Source organism: Mesoplodon densirostris, chromosome 2, assembly GCF_025265405.1.
Source record: "Mesoplodon densirostris isolate mMesDen1 chromosome 2, mMesDen1 primary haplotype, whole genome shotgun sequence".
In the NCBI taxonomy this organism is placed as follows: domain Eukaryota; kingdom Metazoa; phylum Chordata; class Mammalia; order Artiodactyla; family Ziphiidae; genus Mesoplodon; species Mesoplodon densirostris.
Window position 1 is genome coordinate 26,824,239 of NC_082662.1, and position 23,279 is coordinate 26,847,517.

Consider the following 23,279-nt stretch of genomic DNA (forward strand, 5'->3'; position numbering starts at 1 on the left):
CTTAAGAAGTTTATTTTATTCTCAAAGTTAAAAAGTATGTTTGCTTTCAGTTTGCCATAATATATTTTAATTTTGGCAATCTTTTCTTACAGATTTTAATTTTAAGGTTTGGGTTATAAATAGGTAGATAGATAGGTGGATAAGATTCCCATCAGCTAATATTCTGTGCCAGATGATCTATTTTTATATGCTAAAAACTGATACCTGATAGATGCAGCCATATAATTTATTTGAATAAATATTTATTATGTACCTTAGCAGATGTTTCTGTCTCTTATACAAAAGTTCATTGTAAATAGCTCTTTTCTGTCTCTACAGGACAATCCTTCATACACAGACTTGGAATCTTCCCTTTTTTTACTCCATTCAATCAACTTAGCAGGGTTTCAAGAGCAGCATTTATAAATTTCCAGGTATGAAAAATTTTAATTCTTGATGTTATACCTGACTTAAATATATAGATATAAAGTAGAGTTTTGCAATTATAGATTTTATGTATCAGAGTATGGGTTTATTGCTTGAAAAGTCACTGTATAAAACATTCAACATTCTGATTTTCTTGGCCAGGTCTCCCTGTTCACTTATGGCTAAATTTTTAATCATTGCCTATCTTGTGTATGTATTTCTTCCATTCTGCTTTAATCAAAGATTCAACTTTACATAAGAGCTGGAGTTTATCTAGACCAATACCCTCAATTTGCAGAGAAGGAAATGAAACTTAGAAAGGGAAGGTTACTTGTCCATGGACATATCGCTAATTTAGTGGTAGAACGAGTGTCAGAACTCTGATCTCCCAGCTCTCCCCGAGACAGTGTTCAAGGAGTATAGCTCATCAGTTACATCCTGCAGCTTTGGAGTCACTGTCTGGGTTAATATCCGCCCACCCCACCCCCCTTTTTTTTTGGCCTTGCTGCGGCTTATGGGATTTTAGTTCCCCAGCCAGGGATTGAACTTTGGCCCTCAGCAGTGAGAGCACAGAGTCCTAGGGAGTCCTAAATATTGGACTGCCAGGGGATTCCCTGGGTTAATACCCTTTTCTGTAAAATGGGGCTAGCTGTACCATCTACCTGATAGGTTGTTGTGTGTGGGGATTCAGGAGACAGTGCACATTGCTACTATTATTGTGGCTGTGGCCCTTTCATTTCTCACCATGTTACCCCTTCACTGCTTCTTAAAGCTCCCCACCCTTGGTGTACATGTCACATGCTCTCCTGATTCTCCCTGTAATTCTCTGTCTGTAACTCTGGCTTCTCTTCCCCATTCTGCTCCACGGTCGGTACAGTCCTCCTGGTTCTCACCTCAGCCCGTATTTCCTCTGAGCCCCTTCATCTCTATTTGCAAATATCTCCCACGTCTCCACCTTCAAGTCTGACTTCCCCTCTTAAACTTGAGACTAGCATTTCCAGTGGCCCTCTGGCCACGGCTACCTGATTTCCCACTCACATCAAACACCATGTACTTAAAACCTAAGTCATTGCTTTTTCTCTAACCTGGCTTTCTTCCTCCTGGCTTCCTAATTTCTGTTAGTGATACTACTAAACGCCTATGTTTTTAAAATCGCCGTGTTCTCTTTATGTCTCTCTAGCCTTCCACAGCCAATTACAAATCGTGGTACACTTTGGTGCAATTAGGCAAATCGAATAAGAATTATAAGAGCTCTGGGGACTACTGTGGGGCTTTCTGAAAATATGTAGCAGGATTTTTCAATCAGCCATCAAGACCCATAGATTTATTTCCCATTCAAGACATTTGTATCTTTTCCTTCCTTCCCATTCCTGTCATCATCACTGTGTTCAGACCAGTAAGCAGATTGACAATTGCAATAGTGTAGCTGTTTGTTCATCTGGCAATAGCTTGGTTTGTTCTCTCTGTCTCTGTCTCTCTGTCTCTTTCTCTCTCTCTCTCTCTTTCTCCCAAGAAATACAACCTCTTAACATTTCATAATGGAATGTCATCTTGTCACTTGTTCATGTAGCACATGAATCTATACTTAAGTAGACACAGAATATCATTACTCTGAGAGCTCCCAAGATACCTTAATCTTGAATTACAACCTAGATCTGGCTAAATATGAGACTGATAGTTAATATTTCACCCACTTGTTTGACACACTTTAAAATTTTTATTTTTGAGTATATATTCATAGGATTCAAAACTCAAAATATTGGGACTTCCCTGGTGGCGCAGTGGTTAAGAATCTGCCTGCCAATGCAGGGGACACGGGTTTGAGCCCTGGTCCGGGAAGATTCCCACATGTCGCAGAGCAACTAAGCCCGTGCGCCACAACTACTGAGCCTGCGCTCTAGAGCCCATGAGCCACAACTACTGAGCCCACATGCCATAACTACTGAGCCCGCGTGCCACAACTACTGAAGCCCATGCGCCTAGAGCCTGTGCTCTGAAACAAGAGAAGCCACCACAATGAGAAGCCTGTGCACCACAACGAAGAGTAGCCCCCACTTGCTGCAACTAAAGAAAGCCTGCATGCGGCAACAAAGACCCAACGTAGCCAAAAATAAATAAATAAATAATTTAAAATTTTTTAACTCAAAATATTAAAAAAGTATGCCATATAAAGTCTTCCGTCCATCTTTGCCTCTGTCTCCCAGGTCCCACCTTGCCTCCAACTGGCAACCATCATCCTGGGTTTCTTGTTAATCCTTCCAGAGTTTCTGCTTTTTTCCCTTGTATTTTGTGCGTGTATACACACACACACACATATACTCTGTTGCTTGCTTTTTAAAATTTTTTTTTATTATTATTATTATTTATTTATTTTTTTTTTTTTTTGCGGTACGCGGGCCTCTCACTGCTGTGGCCTCTCCCCGTTGCGGAGCACAGGCTCCAGACGCGCAGGCTCAGCGGCCATAGCTCACGGGCCCAGCCGCTCCGCGGCATGTGGGATCCTCCCGGACCGGGGCACAAACCCGTGTCCCCTGCATCGGCAGGCGGACTCTCAACCACTGCACCACCAGGGAAGCCCCCTTTTTAAATTTTTTTTATTTATTTTTATTTATTTATTTTAAATAGTTTTTTTTTCTTTTTTTTTGTGGTACGCGGGCCTGTCACTGTTGTGGCCCCTCCTGTTGCGGAGCACAGGCGCCGGGTGCGCAGGCTTAGCAGCCATGGCTCACGGGCCCAGCCACTCCGTGGCATGTAGGATCTTCCTGGACCGGGGCACGAACCCGTGTGCCCTGCATCGGCAGGCAGACTCTCAACCACTGCACCTCCAGGGAAGCCCTATTATTATTAAAATTTATTTTTTTGGCTGCGTTGGGTCTTAGTTGTGGCACATGGGGTCTTCGTTGAGGTGTGCGGGATCTTTTGTTGCGGTGTGGGCTCTTCGTTGTGGCATGCGGGTTTTCTCTCTCTAGTTGTGGCGCATGGGCTCCGGAGTGCGTGGGCTCTGTAGTTTGCAGCAGGCCGGCTCTCTCGTTGAGGTGTGCGAGCTCAGTAGTTGCGGCACACGGGCTTAGTTGCCCCTTGGCATGTGGGATTTTAGTTCCCCGACCAGGGATCGAACCCACATCCCCTGCATTGGAAGGCGGATTCTTTACCACTGTACCACCAGGGAAGTCCTTGTTCCTTCCCTTTTTTAAAAAAAAAACAACTATGTGTATCATGTATCATATGTGTCATGTATGTATCATAGCCATCTTTCCATCTGACTGTCCTCCCCTACTGATGGACATTTTTCTAGTCTTTTGCTATTACAAACAGTGCTGCAGTGAATAACTATGTACATGTGTCACTTTGATCATGTACCAGTAGGATAAATTCCCAGAAGTGAAATTGCTTGGTCAGAGAATATATGCATTCATAATTTTGAGAACTGTTGCCAAATTGCCTGCCATGGGGTCATACCAATTTATATTCCTGCCAGTAAAGATTGAAAGTGCCTGCTTTCCCACAGTCTTATCAATATTATCAAATGTTTGGATTTTTTTGCTCATTTGAGAGAGGAAAAATGAAACATCAGTGTAGTTTTTTTTTTTTTTTTTTTTTTTTTGCGGTATGCGGGCCTCTCACTGTTGTGGCCTCCCCCGTTGCGGAGCACAGGCTCCGGATGCGCAGGCTCCGGACGCGCAGGCTCAGCGGCCATGGCTCACGGGCCCAGCCGCTCCACGGCATATGGGATCCTCCCAGACCGGGGCACGAACCCGCATCCCCTGCATCGGCAGGCGGACTCTCAACCACTTGCGCCACCAGGGAGGCCCAGTGTAGTTTTATTTGTATTTTTTTTCACATATTTACTGGAGTATAATTGCTTTACAATGTTGTGTTAAGAGTATAGTTTTAATTTGCATTTATATTTTTATGGCTTAGGTTGAACATTCTTTCATATGATAAGGGACATTTGTATTTCTTTTTCTGTGAACTATCCTTTGTCTTATTTTATCTTAGGTTATTGTGCCAATTTCTTAGAAGCTTGGTGTATATTATGGAGATTGCCCTATCTCTAATAGACATTTTTGCCATGTTGTTATTTGTCTTTTGCCTTTTTGTGATTTTTTTTGCCATACAGAATTTTGTTTTATCTTTATGTAATTAAGTGTATCAATCTTTTCTTTTATGGCTTTTATATTTTGAGTCATGGTTATAAAGGCCTTTCCCACTTTGAGTTTATAAATCTTCCAAATGTTCTCTTAGCACTTTTATGGCCTTATTTTCACACTTAAGTCTTTGATCCATATGTAATTTATCCTGATATGCGATGGGAGGTGAAAATCCAGCTTAATTTCTTTTTCCAGAAGGCTAAACATTGTCCCAGTGCCACATAGTAAGTTGCTCATCTTTTTATTGTTCATCATATATTAAATTTCTGCATATACTGGGGTACATTTCTGGATTTCCTAGTATACTCCACTGGTCTGTCCTTCTCTCTCTTTCTTTTTAAATAAATTTATTCATTTATTTATTTTTTGCTGTGTTGGGTCTTCATTGTGGTGCGCGGGCTTCTCATTGTCGTGGCTTCTCTTGTTGTGGAGCACGGGCTCTAGGCGTGCAGCCTTCAGTAGTTGTGGCATGTGGGCTCAGTAGTTGTGGCTTGAGGGCTCTAGAGCTCAGGCTCAGTAGTTGTGGCACACAGGCTTAGTTGCTCCACGGCATGTGGGATCTTCCCAGATCAGGGCTTGAACCTATGTCCCCTGCATTGGCAGGCGGATTCTTAACCACTGCGCCACCAGGGAAGTCCCCCTGTCCTTCTCTTTATGACCAGCATCACAGTTTTAATTATTGATGAAGTATCAATATGTAATATAATTGAATATCTGTTGGTGCTAATTCCTGCTCTTTGGTATATTTATTTTTCAATAAATCTTTAGCATCAACTTGTATTGATCTTAAAATAGCCTGCTGGTATTTTTATTATGATCATGTTATATTATAAAATAACTTAGGAAGAACTAACATCTTAATATGTTGAATCTTCCTGTTTGAAGGGTTTGATTTTCCATAGTCTTCTCTGGTGTCCCTTGGTTTTTTTCATGAGTAGTCTTGTGCATTTCCTGTTAAATTTATTCCTAGGTTTTTTTTTTTTTTTTTTTTTTTTTTTTTTTTTGCGGTACGCAGGCCTCTCACTGTTGTGGCCTCTCCCGTTGCGGAGCACAGGCTCCGGACGCACAGGCTCAGCGGCCATGGCTCACAGGCCCAGCCGCTCCGTGGCATATGGGATCCTCCCGGATCGGGGCACGAAGCCGCGTCCCCTGCATCGGCAGGCGGACTCTCAACCACTGCACCACCAGGGAAGCCCGGTATTATTATTATTATTTTTTTTTTTTTTTTTTGCGGTATGCGGGCCTCTCACTGTTGTGGCCTCCCCCGTTGCGGAGCACAGGCTCCGGACGCGCAGGCTCAGCGGCCATGGCCCACGGGCCCAGCCGCTCCGCGGCATATGGGATCCTCCCAGACCGGGGCACGAACCCGTATCCCCTGCATCGGCAGGCGGACTCTCAACCACTTGCGCCACCAGGGAGGCCCGGAAGCCCGGTATTTTTTATTTTTGATGCTACTGTAAACAGGAGACTTTAATTTCATAACCTCCTTCCCCCTGTGAATACTCTTTTTTTTTTTTAATTTATTTTTGCTTGCTTTGGGTCTTCATTGCTGCGCACAGGCTTTCTCTAGTTGCGGCGAGCAGGGGCCACTCTTGGTTGCAGTGCGTGGGCTTCACATTGTGGCGGCCTCTCCCGTTGTGGAGCACGGGCTCTAGGCGTGTGGGCCTCACCAGTTGTGGCTCACGGGCTCAGCAGTTGTGGCACGTGGGCTCAGTAGTTGTGGCTCATGGGCTCTAGAGCGCAGGCTCAGTAGCTGTGGCTCACGGACAGACCTAGTTGCTCCGCAGCATGTGGGATCTTCCCGGACCAGGGCTCGAACCCATGTCCCCTGCATTGGCAGGCGGATTCTCAACCACCGCGCCACCAGGGAAGCCCTGAATGAATACTCTTTTTGTTTGTGGTAATTTTACAGTTGATTCTGTTGCATTTTCCAGGTATACAATCATCTTATCTGCAAACAATGGTCATTTTACCTCCTACTTTCCAGTGTTCCTTTCTGTAGTTTCTTTCTCAAGTCTAATTGCATTGGCTAATGTCTCCAGAACAGTGTTAAATAATACGTAGTGGTAATAGAGGGCATCCTTGTTCTGTTGCTGACTTTACTGGGATGCTTCTATTAAGATGCTGGGTTTGGGGCTAAAATAGATATATTTTATCACCAACAAACTTTTAATAGGTTGTATACCAGACTCTGTGCCATAAAATGGGGATTAAAAAAGATGAGTATGACTCCACCAGCCTTCAAAGAGTTTACTGGAAAAGACAGACACAAAAATTAGTGTGATATGTGTCATAGTAAAGTTATGTATAGTACACAGTGGGGACACAAAAAAAGGTGATAGCTAATCAGCTTGAACCCCATGTCAAGGTAAAATTCCAAAGGACAGTGTACTCAAAGCATATTAGCTTAGCTTGCCTTTGAAATGTTTTTGTTGAATTAATTATAGTATGCCCTTGACTTTATTTTATTTTTAGTTTTTAAATATTTATTTAGGCCGCACTGGGTCTTAGTTGCAGCACACGGGATCTTCACTGGGGCATGCAGGATCTTTAGTTGCGGCACGCAGACTTCTTGGTTACGGCATGTGGACTTCTTAGTTGGTGGCATGCAGACTTCTTAGTTGCGGCATGCATGCGGGATCTAGCTCCCGACCAGGGCTCGAACCCAGGCCCCCTGCACTGGGAGCGCGAGTCTTACTCACTAGACCACCAGGGAGGTCCCAGGTCGTCCTTGACTTTAGAGGCAACATATAGAGAAAGTCACGTAAAGAACCTTTGTTAGTTCAGGACTTCCCTCGTGGCACAGTGGTTAAGAACCCACATGCCACTGCAGGGGACACGGCTTCGAGCCCTGGTACGGGAAGATCCCACATGCTGCGGAGCAGTTAAGCCCATGTGCCACAACTACTGAGCCTGCACTCTAGAGCCTGCGAGCCACAGCTACTAAGCCCGCCTGCCACAACTACTGAATCCCATGTGCCTAGAGCTCGTGCCCCGCAACAAGAGAAGCCACCGCAATGAGAAGCCCACGCACTGCAACGAAGAGTTGCCCCCGCTCATCGCAGGTAGAGGAAGCCCACACACAGCAACAAGGACCCAGTGCAACCAAAAATAAATAAATAAATAAATTTATTTATTTAAAAAATAAAAAGAACTTTTGTTAGTTCAGTAAAGACACTGGTGAAGATATTTATTGAATGTCTACCACATCCCAAACATTAAACTAAGGTTGGGCATACACATAGACATGGTCTCTCCTCATATGGATATTACTCAATACAATGTAGCAGGGAAACATACATCAGAATAGGCAAATAAAATGCATTCTAGCACTTGCCATGGCGTACATGTATACAGTACAATGGGGCATGGAGGAAATAGCAATTAACATGAGCCCAGAGGGGACTTCCCTGGTGGTCCAATGGTTAAGACTCCACGGTTCCAATGCAGGAGTCACGGGTTTGATTCCTGGTCAGGGATCCAAGATCCCATATGCCACGTGGCATGGCCAAAAAACAAACAAACAAAAACATGAGCCCAGGGAAGTCAAGGAAAGCTTCCCAAAGGATGCTCTGTTTGAGCTGACTCTGAATGAAGAGTGAGAGTTTCTCAAACAGAGAAGTGTGGTTTTATTGTAGCACAGGAACAATATGTACAAAAGCTTGGCAGCATGAAAGGTATAGCGTGCCTGGGAATGACATATAGCTTAAGAGTGGGAGGTGAGGTAGCTGGTAGGAGATGAGAGTGCAGAGATTGGCAGAAGCTGGGTCGTAAAGGGTACTAAATCCATTCATAGAAATATGGACTTTATCTAGTAGGCAGGAAGGAGCCACTAAAGAATTCTCAACAGGAGAATCTGGAAAGATAACATACTTCAGGGTGGATTGAAGGGAGAAAGATAAAAGGCAAGGAGACCAATTAGGAAGTTTATTGTATTAGCCCAAATATTCTCTATAATGAAATTTTATGTCCTCATAATAATTCACATACAAATTCCTCCTGAAACTTAGTGCCAGAACAGTGCTCATTTCTACTGGGCAAATGATGTGAGCACTATATAAATTGTTTGTGTTTCTCTGTTTTTTGCTTTTGCCTTGGATTCCAGGACAAATGGTGCTAAATGTCAACCTACAGAAACCATCTCATCTCCATTTTAAATTTCTAATATCTATTGTAAAATATGTTTCTTATATGTGTATTTAAAACTACTTTAAATCTCTTTAAAAAGGATGTATGATCCTTTTGGAAAATATAGACAAATATAAAGAAAAAAATATAAATTCCTGAAGTCATCTAGCCCCACCTCTCCCCAAGTGTATTCACCCTAAGTCAATGACATTCTGCCTCTACCTCAACTGCAAATAGAACTCGTTACTTTGCAAGGGGGCAAATTCTGTTGTTGAGCAGCTTAACCCAGTATTTCTCAAAAGAAATTTTTTTTAACCAGAACCCGCAGTAAGAAATACTACATTTTACATCTTGACCCAATACACACATACCTGGGATTCTGCTTATTAATCTCTCTCTCTATCTGAAACAAAAAATTCATATAAGAATTCTTACTATTTGCAATAAGCTCTACTATTTTAAATTCTATTTTGTGTTCTTTAAAATCCTAACTAAATTGATTTCAAAACCCACTAATGGACTGAGACAAGCAGTATAATAACCATTGACTTAAAACTTTCCAAACCTTAGTTTGCTTGCGTATAAATATGAAGGCACTAGATCAAGACACGTGAGTTCAAAAAAATCCCATCAAGTTCTCATTTTTAAGAAACTGTTCTTTATACTGAGTTAACATCTGTCCCCCTTTAGTCCTATCCATCCGTCCTTTTTGCTTTTCAGAACTACACTGAACATTTATTCAACAAATATGACTGAGCATCTGTGTGCCAGACACGCTCTGTTCGAGGGATGCTGAGCTGAACAAAACAGTCAGCTCTTTTGGAACTTACGTTCTAGTGATCAGTCCAGAGGACTAGTCTACTGGAGCTGCTAAAAGAATAATTCTACTTCCTCTTCCCCATAATTGTCCTTCAATATTGGAAGACAGCTATCATGTTTCCTTTTAATCCTTTCCCCTGGTTTCTAAACTGTGCCACATATGACATAGTTTCTATGACAACAGTTATTGAGCCCTAGTGATCAACTGAAACTTCCCACACTAAAGATGGATTTGTCAAGATAACCTCTGATAGTGATACTGAAGCAAAGATTTGTATAAAGTTGGGGAACAAGTTATGTGAAGATCTGGGTGAAGAGTGTTCCCGACACAAGGGCCATCAGGAGTGCATTGGCACATTGGGAAACATCAAAACCAATGAGGTTAGAGCTAGGGGCAGGTAGAGGGAGGAAGGGAAATCTTGCAGCCCTTTTAGACGAGGGTAAAGATTTTGGCATTCTTTCTGAGAGGGAAACCATTGGAAGTTTTGAGTAGAGGAATGATATGACCTGACTTAACATTTTAGCAGATCCCTCTGGTAAAAGCAGAGAACAGAAAGGAAGCTCAGGCAGTAGTCTGTTTATTCAAGTGTTCTTTTATGATCCTCATTACAGAGTTTTATCATATTCTTCATAAAGTTTCTGCATATTTTTTGTTAAAATATTTAATTTTCACTATTTTGCAAGAAGAACCTTCCATTGCATCTGATAACTAGCTACTCATTTTTTGTGTATTCACTTTGTGTATTTTATAACTGGAATATCTTCCCAAATTCTCTTGTTATTAAGGATTTTTTAAAAATTGACTTTATTAAGGTATAATTTACATACAATAAGATGTACCGGTTTTAAGTGTACAAGTTCAGTGGGTTTTGATATGTATTCATGTGTAACAATCAGCATAAATAAGATATAGAACATTTCTATCACCCAGAACTTCCGTCCTATCTTTTTTTTTTCCGCATGCCTTTTTGAAGTAAACGCCCGTCTCACTCTCAGCCCCTGGCAATTATCAATCTCCTTTTTGTCACTCTAGATTAATTTTGCCTGTTTCTAGAATTTCATGTGACTGGAATCACACAGTTTGTACTGTTTTGTGTCTGGCTTCTTTTGTTGAGGCTAATGCTTTTGAGATTCATTTATGTCATTGTGTGTATCAGAGGTTTGTTCCTTCCTGTTGCTCACTACTATTCCATGGTATGGATGTACCACAATTTATCTATTCACCAGTTGATGGACATTTCTTTCTAGATTAGGGCTAGTACGAATGAAGCTGCTATGAAGATTCTTGTATTGATACAAGTCTCTTTGTGGACATGTTTTCATTTCTCTTGGGTAAATACTTAGGAATGGAATTCTTGGGTCCTAGAATAGGTTTAACTTTGTTGGAACTGCTAAACAGTTTTCCAAAGTGATTGATTGTACCATTTTACATTCCCACCAGCAGTGTATGAGATCCACTTTCTCCACATCCTTGTCAACACTTGGTACTGTCAGTCTTTTTAGTTTTAGCCATTATAGTGGGTGTGTAATGACCTTTCATTGTTCATTGTGTAAAACCACAATTTGTATTTCCCTAATGATTAATGATGTTGAAATTTTTTCATGTGCTAATTTGTATATCTTTAGTGAAATATCTGTTCAAATCATTTGCCAATGAGTTGTTTGTCCTATTATTGAGTTTTTTGAAGTCTTTATATATTCTAGATACAAGTCTTTTGTCAGATATATGTATTGCAAATATTTTATCCTAGTTCATGGCTGGGCTTTTCATTTCCTTAATGGTATCTTTCAAAGAGCAGAGTTTGTCAAATTTTTCTTTACGGTCCATGCTTTTTGTGTCCTAAGAAATCTTTGCCTATCCCAAGGTCCTAAAGATTTTTCTCCTATGTTTTCTTCTAGAAATTTAACTTTTACATTGAGTTCTATGATCCATTTTGAGTGAAAACTTGTATCAATATGTGGTGTAAAGTAAGGGTCAAGGTTCCTTTTTTTTCCTGTAATGGATATACAGTTGTTCTGGCACCATTTGTTTGAAAATATTACTCCCCCCATTGAATTACTGTGTTAGCCTTTGTAAAAAAAATTGATGAAATGAGCCTTACTTAAAAAAATTGATTGATAATATATTTGCATGTCTTTTTCTGACTCTATTCTATTCCATTAATCTGTTGTATAGAGTGTTCTATAAATGTCAGTTTGGCCAAATTGGTTGATAGTGTTGATCAGGTGTTTTATATCCGTATTGATTTTTCTATCTATTCCTTCTACCAATTACTGAGAGAGGAGTGTTGAAATATACAATAATAATTATGAATTTCAGTATTTCTTTTTTCACTTCTGCTAGTTTTTGCTTTATGTATTTTAAAGTTATTAAGTATGTGTTATTAAGTATGTACACATTTATCATTGTTATATTTTCTTAATGAATTAATCCTTTTATCATTATAAAATATCTTTTTAGCTCTGGTATTATCTTGAGCCTGATTTGTCTGATATTAATGTAACCGTTCCAGCTCTCTTACAATTAATCATATGCTTTTTTACCTTTATTTACTTTAACATTTGTATCTTTAGATTTAAAGTGTGTTTCTTGTAGACAGCATATATTTGAGTCATCATATTTTATCCAGTCTGACAATCTCCTTTTTAAATGCAGTTCAGAATATTTTCATTGATATAATTATCAATATAGTTGGATTTAAGTGTACTGTCTTGCTATTTGTTTTCTATTTATACCATCTCTGTTGTTCCTCTTCCCCTTTTTTCCTGCCTCAATAAAAGAATATTAAGTAATTTTCAGTATTCTATTTTATCCCCACTGTTGGCTTATTAGCTTAATCTCTTTGTTTTATATTTAACAGTTGCTCCAAGAGTTGCAATATGCATTTTCCCTTATTATTATCACATATTGTACCACTTCATGTATAGCACAGGTTAGCAGACTACAGACTTCAGGCCAAATGTGGATTACTCCCTGCTTTTGTAAGTAAAGTTTTATTGGAACACAATCACAGCCATTCACTTACATATTGTTTATGGCATATTTTTATGCTACAGTGACAGAGTTGAGTAGTTGCAACAAAGACCACTAGCCTGCAAAGCCTAAAATATTTACTATCTGACCTTTTACAGAAAAGGTTTGTCAACCTCTGATGTATAGCGTAAGGACCTTAAAACTGTATATTTATGTTTCTCCTCTTTGCTTCAAATATTTTTTCTGCCCCCACCTTTTCTGGAACATCAATTACAAATATATTAGACCAATTTGATATTGTTTAACATGTCACTAAGACTGTTTATTTTTTGTCAGTTCTTTTAAAAAATTTTAGTTGGGATAATTTCCATTGCTATGTCTTCACATTCATGAATTATTCTTGTGCAGTTTATAATATCTGCCACTAAGCCTATCTACCGAATTTTTAATTTCAGATATTGTATTTGTTTCTAGATTTTTTGATTATTTTTATATCTTGTCTTTCTTTCAATATATTCATATTTTTCTTCAAATTTTAAATTAAACTTAAATATAATTTTTTTTTTTTTTTTTTTGCGGTATGCGGGCCTCTCACTGTTGTGGCCTCTCCCGTTGCGGAGCACAGGCTCCGGACGCGCAGGCTCAGCAGCCATGGCTCGCGGGCCCAGCCACTCCACAGCATGTGGGATCTTCCCAGACTGGGGCATGAACCCGTGTCCCCTGCATCGGCAGGCGGACTCTCAACCACTGCACCACCAGGGAAGCCCTAAAATTTTCAAATACAAAATTTTATTAAGTATATTAACTCTTTTTTACATCCTTGTTTACTAAGTCTAGCATCTCTTTCATTCCTGGATCCGTTTCCATTGACCAATTTTTCTTCTGATTTTAAGGTGACTTTTTTTGCTTTTTCACATGTCTAGTGATTTTTGATGGAATGGTGAACATTGTAATTATATGTTTTTGAGTATCTGAATTTTGTTGTTTTCCTTCAAAGACTTTTGAATTTTGGTTTATGTGTTAGTTAAGTTGCAGATGAATCAGCTTGATGATTTTGAAGCTTGTTTTTGAACTTTGGGGCAGTTCTAGAGTCATCTTTACTGTTGAGTTAGGTTAGTCCTTCTACTAAGGTGTTTCTCTTCTGGGGTCTCTAGTAAATGCCCTAGGCGTTCAGCGAAGAATCTTTATCCTGACTGGTCAAAACTTAATTGTCTCTTAACCCTGTGTGAGCTCTGGGGATTTTTCTGCTCACAGTTCCCCAGTTGTTTTTCAGCTGAACTCTTGTAGTTTAACCTTACACATTTGTAGATTAGTGTTCAGCACAGACTCTAGAATACTCCTGTGCAGATTTATGGATCTCTTTGCCTGTGTAGTTGCTTCCTCTGGTACTTTGCCCCACAACTGCCAGGCACCTCAGCCTTCTTGAACACCACCTCTGTCTATTCAATCCAGTTTGATTTCCCCTCCCTGTATCAAAATCCAGAAAGCCAAAGTGATAATAGGCTGCCTCATTTGATTCCTTTTCTTGGAGATCACAGTCTCACTTGCCCTGTTTTCATCGTCCGAAGACAATTTTTTCATGTATTTTGTCCAGTTTTCTAATTGTTTATAGCAGAAGGCCAAATCTAGTACCAGTTACTCCAATATGACAAAAGCCCAAGAATTTTACTTTATTTTATTTATTTATTTTTAAATTTTTATTTATTTATTTATTTTTGGCTGCATTGGGTCTTCGTTGCTGTGCATGGGCTTTCTCTAGTTGCGGAGAGCGGGGGCTACTCTTCATTGCGGTGCGCGGGCTTCTCATTGTGGGGGCTTCTCTTGTTGCAGAGCACAAACTCTTGGCGCGGGTGCTTCAGTAGCTATGGCTCATGGGCTCAGTAGCTGTGGCACACGGGCTCTAGAGCGCAGGCTCAGTAGTTGTGGCGCAAGGGCTTAATTGCTCCGCGGCATGTGGGATCTTCCCGGACCAGGGCTTGAACCTGTGTCCCCTGTATTGGCAGGCGGATTCTTAACCACTGCACCACCAGGGAAGCCCAGAATTTTACTTTAGAAAATAGTTTTCTAATTTTACTTTTGCATTTAAAGATATATAATATCTGCAATAACAATAACCATTTCATCTTTTCCAATATTCATATTTTAATTATATTGCCTAATTCATTGGCTCGTAATTCCAGGACAATGTTAAATAATAGTATTGATATTTCCCTGGTATTTTTCCCTAAGGGTAGAAGGGAAGCATTTTAAAGAGATAATATCCAGAGTTAATGAAAGTGTTGGGGGGAAAAGGGCACTGTCATTTCATGTTGGTAAACATTTAAATTGATATAGTGTTTTGGGAAGGTAATCTGTACTCACTAAGCAACTCTACTTCTAGGAATCAGATTATTTCACAAGTGCTCAAGGATCTGTGTGCAAAGGTACTTATTGCAGCATTATTTATAATAGCAAAAAATTGTAAAGTCATGACCTACTACTGTGCTTCAGATTAGAATAGAGGAATTATTAGATTTTAACTGATAGGATATGATAGTAAAAAATTGGGTATTGATTTTATGCTTCTTTAGCAATATTTCCAGATGTCCTGTTTTGGCAATTGTATGATATAACCTTGAGTATATTCTACCTCTGTTAGCATAGTATCCCTGGTTTGTCTCTATTCCAGAGACTTGGGCATATAAGGATTCAGCAAAAGCTGGATCTTTGGGCCTATAATGAGAATGTGAAGGCCCCAATCTCTAGCCAACTGCTTTAGTCTTTTTTATGAAATAATTTCTGGGAAGTTTGGGATTTCAAAGCCTACTATTAGCTAGAACCTAGATTTTAAACATGAAAGAAATTTCATTATAGACGTAACTCCTTGAGCACTAATTTATTATAGTGCTTTTCATCTCTGTATATGTTCATATTTATAAATTTGAAACAGTACTGAATTGTGGTTAATGCATTTAAAAAATAACCGCTCAGCCAGTCAATACAGTTAGCACTAAAGAGAGCTGATTTAGCAGACGGTGTGTTCCTGAGTTTGAGAGGCCTCACTAATCTATTTGTGTTTCTATGCCACAGTCTCAATTTCTGTCATTATTTCATGTTCTGCCGAATGATTTTGACCCGTAATAACTTATCACAAATGTTAAAGCTAAAGTTACCATAAGAGTACTAAACAAGGGCTTCCCTGGTGGCGCAGTGGTTGAGAGTCTGCCTGCCGATGCAGGGGATGCAGGTTCATGCCCCAGTCCGGGCGGATCCCACATGCTGCGGAGTGGCTGGGCCCGTGAGCCATGGCCGCTGAGCCTGTGCGTCCGGAGCCTGTGCTCCGCGACGGGAGAGGCCACAACAGTGAGAGGCCCACATACTGCAAAAAAAAAAAGAGTACTAAACAAAAATACTACTTTACATGTTAAAATCGATACTTTACAGTGGTTCAAACCAGGGAACACTTATAAAAAACTGATCAGCTGTTAATTAGAGATTGGTGGAAGACTTCTGACATCATGAAAGCTATCATAGGAATTACTGTAGCCTGAGAAGAAATGACTCACAACTACCTGAATGAACAAAGTTGGAAGAAACTTTGCCTGGAAGCATACCGGGATTTCAGGGAGTATGAAGGGAAAAAATAACTGCAAAATAGCAACACCAGAAACTATGCTTTAGTGATATGATGACCTTAATTGCACTGACTCTATTAACATTCACATTTATAGAAATATGTTCTCCCTGCTAAATAGAGTATTCTTGAATGGGCTATCGCTTCAGGCTTGGAGAGTGTTACAAATTAGTAATAAATGACTCTTGGTCACACATGATAGAAATCCAACTTAAATTTAAGCAGAAAAGGAAATTTATTGGCTCACATAACTAAAAATCCAGAAGGAGCATTGGTTTTAGGCACAGCTGGATTCAGGTATTAAAATAATATCATCAGGACTCTCTCTGAAACAGTTTTATCTAGTTTTCTTCTGTGTTAGCATAATTCTTATGTGGGCTTTCCCAGTTGTTGAAGGTAACTTTTTGCAGTTCTAGGTTAATGTGATCCTTAAGACCCATGCCCTTGTGTAGTGAGACCTTTATTCTCTAGCTTCCATAACACACTCAGACTGACGAGTCTAGTTCATATGTCCATAGAGTCAGGGAGGCAAACGGATGAACAGCATCACCAAATTTTGGAAGGCAGTTCCCAAGAGAAAAAGAAGACTCCTATGCTGAGGAAGAGAAAGGGGTCCTGTGCAGGCAAAGGATAACAGAGGTCCAACTGTAATTACAGAAATGGAAGGAGGCTCATGTAAAAAGTACACAGGAAATATTATGGGTGAAATGATTTGATGCCTGTGATTTTATTTTAAAATATTCTGGGTGGAAAGTGGAGGCAGATACAAGACACAAAATTAGCAAAATCGATCAGTGTTAAAGCTGGGTAATAAATACACAAGTATTCTATATATTATCTGCTTTACTTTGGTGAGTGTTTAAATTTTTGCTTAAATAAGTTAATGACAAAAAACAATGCACCAACAATAACAACAACAAAATAAATGCAGTTTCTATTGACTATGGTTGTTTGTAAGAAGTAAAAGTTAAGAGAGAAGCTGAGAGGGAAGATTATATCATTTGTCCAGAAGGGCAAGTCTCAGGATAGATCCTTTTTTTAGATTTATCTGTTTTAGGGACTAGAAATGTTATCAGTCAGGGTCTCCTCAGGGAAACAGAAACCACTCTGGGTATTTCAAAGAGAAGAAATTTAATATATGAAATTGCTTCCACAAGTTTAAGAAGGGCTGGAATAGCAAAAGGAAAAAAAGGGGCCAGGGGAGCTAGAAGAACTTCAATCATAGGGACTTCCCTGGTGGTCCAGTGGGTGAGACTCTACGCTCCCAATGCAGGGGGCCCCGGTTCGATCGCTGGTCAGGGAACTAGATCCCGCATGCATGCTGCAACTAAGAGTCCACATGCCGCAACTAAGAAGTCTGCGTACCGCAACTAAGACCTGGAGCAGCCAAAATAAATAAATAAATCTTTAAAAACAACAACAAAAAAGAATTCCAATCATAGATCAGAAGCTGCTGTGCCCCTGAGCTGGAGCTCTCAAGTCTGTGCTGGCTGCTGTGCAGTTGGAGTTGCTGTCACAGTCGTTCTGGATCTGCCAGAGAGGTACCACTTCTATCAGAGAGGGAAAGTCCAAAGTCTGGAAAGTCTACTGGAGTCCAGAATCACCTGCTCCTGCTGCTGCTATGCCAACAGCCAGCAGCCACCAGAAATTGCTGCATTTTCACCGCCCAAAGCAGGAAACATTTTTCCTTTTACTGATCTCCTGTTGGCGACTCCTACTGATAGGCTCTAACAGGAAGCCAGCTGCAAGGATGGAAGCCTGGGAAATGTCATTTGCAGAATTCCAATTATATCAGTAGAGAGTAGAGTAGAGCATGGCAGGTGTTGAACTGAGAGACAACAGGTAAATGACCAATATAGTCCACCCTCTCTGGCTACATGGCATCCACATATACCACCCTTCCCATATTTAAAATTCTAAACAAGTACACGAGTCTGCTTTCCAGTATGCAACTATCCTTCATACAAACAAGGACACCATCATCGTTTCCCCAAAATGGGTGACGTTCATTCTTCTTTTAGGTCAGTCATGATCAAATTTAGTGGAAGCATGCAATGTTTCCCTGGTGGCAACATTCCTATTTTGAGAGATAAGACCTCTGCAGGGACAGAAAGCAAGAATTCTGTAAGTGGGCTATTAGAGGTAAAAGTGAAAGGAGGCACTGCCACTTTCATCCCTTGATTTCTAGAAGTGAGTATTCTAGTTATGGAAATAATAGCATCTATATTGGTCAGTGGCTAAAATTATATACCACATCCATTTGGATAGCACCCTGATCTCTCAGGGTATCATCTCTCTTACGGGGCCATAATGGAATATTCAGTTGGTTATTCCACCATTTTATCAGGTAAGCTGCTTCTGGGTGATGGAGTATACAGCAAGCTTCATGGTGGCTAGGGAAAGAGGCTGCCTGACATCCACACAACAGGTCATCTAGTCTACCTGATTTCTGAGAGCCTCTTCTGCAGTGGGTACCCTTTATTAAGCATTCACGTGAGGCACTAACGTCTCTTACCCTGTGGCCATTCCAAGAGGTATTTCCACCTGCCTCTTCCCCCCCACATGCCTTTTGGTCACCAGTTCTTCTGTCTGGTTCTTTCTAAAGCCTTAACTCTTTGGCCAACTTGTTAGCTATTGTCTATGAATCAGGGTAAAATCTATACCTGTGTCTATCTCTTTCTCTATGCAGAGTGGGCAACCAGACGCTCACTGGGGAGATTTTCCTTCCCAAAAACTTTCAGGGACAGTCCTGATGGGATTTGTGATGTTTCAGCTGTCCACTTCCAGCTGATGCCGGCATATTGTGCAAAACCATCTGTAAATCGGCCTTAACTTTTTCTTCCTCAGTCAACTTGTTGTAGGGAACTCACTTTGGAACCATATGTATGAGCTGAGGAAAGGCAGCAGTTACACTTCATCTCGCAAAGCGTTGCCTTCAATAGGACTTCATCCTAAGCAAACACAGGTGATAAGGTAGGTAGGTAATCATAATGCTACTTCATCTCCATTTTCCATTGGCAGTAAGGCCATCACTCTGTTCAAGCTTAGAGGGTCTATTTCCTGGAACCTTTTCTGTCGCCAAGGTTATATAGTCCTATCCAGAAAATGGGAGTCATTCTAGATATTCCAGACAGAGATAATATAATACACGAAATTATTTTCCATAACATGTTACGGAAAAACCCAAATGAACTTTTTGGCCAACCCAGTACAAGGGTGTGGGAAGGCCTAGAAGAGCACAAATGAGGATGGGGTCTAGAGGAACAAAAAGAAAGAAGGAAATGATACTCAGAGGTGACGAGCTGCTAATCATAAGGGCTTAGAGTTCACCAGCCCTTAAAGCTGAGCCCACAAGCATATACTGCTTGCTGGACCTTTGGAGACACAGTGTTAGATCTGCTGAAGAGTTGCCACCTCGATCAGAATTGGAACCACCAAAAAACTTCTGCATCTGCCTGAGCTGCTGTCCAGAATCCTCCCATCTTGCTACTATTACAACAAACACCAGCCACTGTGAGAGCTAGAAGCTGGAAATTTCTCTCTTCCCCTGGTCTTCTGATATCCATTATGACCCATTTAGCATATCCTACAGAAAGTTAACTGATGAAAGATCCTGGGTCATGAAGTTGCAGACTCTCAGCCCCAGACACTACCCATCAGAACAGAGCAGAATACAAAAGGACAGTTGTTTGGCTTAAATAGGTAAGCAATAGGTAAAAATGATCAGTACGGAAACCAAAATCTGTTGCCTTAGTTATGAAAGCCCTGCTTCCTGACAAGAGCAAAAAACAAACGTATTCAGCCATAGATGGGTAGATTAAGGAAAAATGGCAACTTCTCCTGCCTGTCAATTGCTGTAGTCTAGCAATGAAACAGTTTCACCAGTACAAATCCACTGAATATTTATTGAGTATCTACTATGGTTTAAGCTCAGCTTATGTTGTGCTACTTTAATCTTGTGATTTGAGTGAAAAGTATAAATCAGAGTAGATTAAAAATCAGCTCTACATTTTTACATTTAACTACTGTAATTCTACCACATTTCCCCCATCCTCCTCATTTTCACAAATAGTGATATTTTAGAGATCAAAGCCATCTGTAATGAGCTCCCATGTCACCTCCTTCTCTTTAGATATCTGTACATTTTTTCACTCTCTCTTCCTGTTGCAAAGAGGGTACCCTCTTCTCCCACCCCTCACTAATCCTTTCTAATAGTAACCATTTTAATGTGTTCTCAATCCCTTCCTGCTTCATCTGGAAGTTTATTTCTTCAGTTATTTTTTTTTCTTTCTAAAATATTCAGATCCTTCTTCAGGCTTGAGCCCACTTTCCTCCCTTATTCTCTTTCCCTTTACAGCAAAACTCTTTGAAAAGAGTTGTGTGTGCTTGTTTCTCTCATTCCATTCTCCCTTAAACCCACCCTAACACACACACACACACACACACACACACACACACACACACACACACACACACACACACACACACACCACTGATAAATCCCAGTGGTCAACTCTTAGTTCTCATCTTACCAAAACTAACAGAGTTGATCACCCCTTCTTCCCTGGAACACTTTCTTCACCTCCAGGATGTTTCTTCCTATCTTTCTGGCTTTCCTCTCAGGTATCTTTTCTTGGTCCTCTTCATCTCTCTGTTCTCTAAATGTTGGAGTGCCACAGACTCGTCTCTGTTCTATGTAGCCTCCTCCTTTCGTAATCACATCTAATCTCATGACTGTAAATACCGTCTATATGCTGACGATTCCCAATTTTATATCCCCAGCCTGGACCTATTTCCTTAACACTACTCATATATCCAGCTGCCCACTCTTTATTTCTTATTGGATAAATAACAGGACATGTTAAACTTAATATGTCCAAAATTGAGCTCCAGATACCAGCCCCTACAACCTGTTTCTCTCCCAGTCTTTCCCATTTCAACAAATGGCAAGTCCCTTTGCCAGTACTCAGGCCGTAAAGCTTGGAGTCATCCTTGACTGTTCTCTTTCTCCTCCCTGCCATATGTGTGTTACCTAGATGTGTGTGTGTGTGTGTGTGTGTGTGTGTGTGTGTGTGTGTGTGAATTGCCTTTTCCCTTTTATTTATTGGAGTCTTTTCATTAAGCCCCTGGAACTCACTCTCAATCCTATCTTGAAATTATATTTTCAAGAGTATATAGCACTAGGAATTCAGCTGCCAACTTGGGGTATTTCACATTAGGGAAGAGTTGTGTGACTGCCCTTTGACACAGTCCGTTGCTGAAGTCATTCCCCACAGCTCTCAGCCTTTTCAGAGGTCCTCTGTTGTTTCTTCTGCTTGTCAAAGGCAGTGCTCAAGTCTCTGCAGTCAGGAGAAGATAATTTTCCACTTTATTTTCACTGTTAACATCCCCCCACTCCCTATCAACTCTCAGTAAGGAGCCTGTTTAAATTTGTACAAAGTGACTGCAGTTTGCAACTCTTAACAATACTGATGCTCACTTCAAATGTCTACAAATTGCCTGGAAAGCAAATTCTTATGGAAACTTAAACTGAAAAAGAAAATCTGTTCCCCCCCCCCCAAGGAATTAACTTTTTATTAAATCTTTTAAGAATAGAGTTTGTGTTTATGTAACACTTTTATGTCTGAAAAAGAACTGGCAATGACTTGGACATCAATTAATCTTTCCTCTGTGAAGCCAACTTTGATTCCTTTCTGGATTAAGAATGGATTTTATACAAAAGTTGCACTAATAGTTAGATGAAAGTTACCAAAGAATTCAGAATCTTCAGATATAACATAAATTGGGATTCTTTGGTTACAAGTTAAAAGGAAAGCCAACTCCAATTGGCTTAAGGAAAAGGACATTTATTGGCTCAAGTAACTGAAAAGTCCAAGGATAGATATAGCCTAAGCCATGACTGGGTCTAGGGCTGGGGTTAGCAAAAGGAGCCTGTGTCTGTTTTTGTAAATAAAGGTTTATTGGAACACAACCATGCCCATTCCTTCTCATATTGTCTAGATGCTTTTGTGCTCTGACTTGAGCAATATAGTGGTGAAGTTGAGTAGTTGTGAGAGAGATCTATGGCCCACTATGATGTGTGGGTTTTTCCCCCAAACCAAGCAATTCTCCCAACACTAACTCAACTCAATTCTGGTACTATCTACCTGGAGATAGCATCAGATTGCATAGGTTAAGAGCTCAATCCCACAAGACTGCCTCCATTTCAGATGCCAGTCACAAGTCAGGTTGTCACCTGTGCGTCTGACCAACTGGTTATAAAGGTTCCCAGGACCCCCTCCTTGATTAATTTGCTGGAGTGGCTTACAGGACGCAGGAAACCAGTTTACTTACTAGACTACTGGTTCATTACAAAGTGTATTAAAGGATATGAATCAACAGCTGGATAGGGCAAGATGCTGAATCCAGGAGCTTCTGTCCCTGTGGAGTTTAGGGCTGGCAAGTGGATGAGTTCTCTTTCACCAACCTGGAAGCTCAGAACCCTGTCTTTTTGGGTTTTTATGGAGGCTTCATTACATAGGCACAATTGATTAAATCATTGGCCATTGGTGATTGATTCAACCTCCAGCCTCTCTCTCCAGAGGTCATGAGGTGAGACTGTAAGTTCCAACCCTCTGATCTACTTAATCTAATCCACTGATTGGTTTCCCTGGCAACCTCCTCCAATCTTTAGGGGACTTCTGAAAGTCACCTTATTAACATAAACTCAGTTATAGTTGAAAGGGGCTTTTCATAATAACAAGATGTCCATTTCACCTTTATGGCTCTGCGATTTCAGGAACTGAGGACAAGAGACCAAATATTATAACAAAAGATGTTCCTATTGCTCTTACTGCTTAGGAAATTCCAAGGGTTTTGGGGAGCTGTGAGCCAGGAACCATGGACAAACTCCAAAATATATATTTATTATACATCACATTCTCACACCCACAAACCCTAAAATATTTCCTATCTGACCCTTTATAGAAATGAATGACCGGGACTTCCCTGGCGGTCCAGTGGTTAAGACTCCACACTTCCAATGCAGGGGATGCAGGTTCTTCCTGGTTGGGGAACTAAGATCCCACATGCCATGCTGCACAGCCCAAACACCTCTGGTCTAGGGAAAAATGATGTTGATAGGATCTGGCCTTTCTGTTTCTTTGCTCTGCTTTCCTCAGTGTTGGTCCTTTCTCATGTAGGCTCTCTC

At 40.6% G+C, this 23,279-nt stretch overlaps 1 protein-coding gene across 3 annotated transcripts in view; it reads left to right on the forward strand.

Annotated features, from left to right (window-relative positions):
- Positions 1-23,279, forward strand: part of ZBTB8A (zinc finger and BTB domain containing 8A) — a 51,707-nt gene that overhangs the window by 11,164 nt on the left and 17,264 nt on the right. For all 3 annotated transcript variants that reach the window (XM_060089404.1, XM_060089403.1, XM_060089402.1), the window contains one exon: positions 319-413. The gene's annotated coding sequence lies outside the window, so the exon portion shown is untranslated. The remainder of the gene's footprint in view (positions 1-318; positions 414-23,279) is intronic.